Raw genomic sequence first — 450 nt, forward strand, 5'->3', positions numbered from 1 at the left:
GCAGGCCAAGTTGAAGAGTCTACTACCTGATCTTGTATGCAGACATATGCTTTCAGATGAGGTATAAAGGCATGGCGGAGGAGAAGATTAAAGATGAACCCAAACAGGGTTTGGAATCTTCTGGTTTCATTCCACTGCATGTGCCAAAGCCCTCAGAGCAGCTGCCATTGAACTGTACGGTGCCTTGCATGTCGTCATGAAAAGACTTGATCATACTTTATAGTTTGGGTGGACACCCTATCTTGTGTAGGATCTGAAAAAGTCCTTCTCTGCTCATAAGGTTGAATATTTTTTTTCGTCGATGAAGGTGACATACATAGATAATTACTGCTCACGAAATTTTTCCTGTTGCTGGTGAAGGGAGATCACGTCTAATGTTAATATATGAGTACGGAAGACTCAGGGTAGATGAGTTCCACAACCTTCTGCAGGTACCCTACCTTTTGAACA

The sequence above is a fragment of the Penaeus monodon genome, chromosome 21, assembly GCF_015228065.2.
Source record: "Penaeus monodon isolate SGIC_2016 chromosome 21, NSTDA_Pmon_1, whole genome shotgun sequence".
NCBI classification, from domain to species: domain Eukaryota; kingdom Metazoa; phylum Arthropoda; class Malacostraca; order Decapoda; family Penaeidae; genus Penaeus; species Penaeus monodon.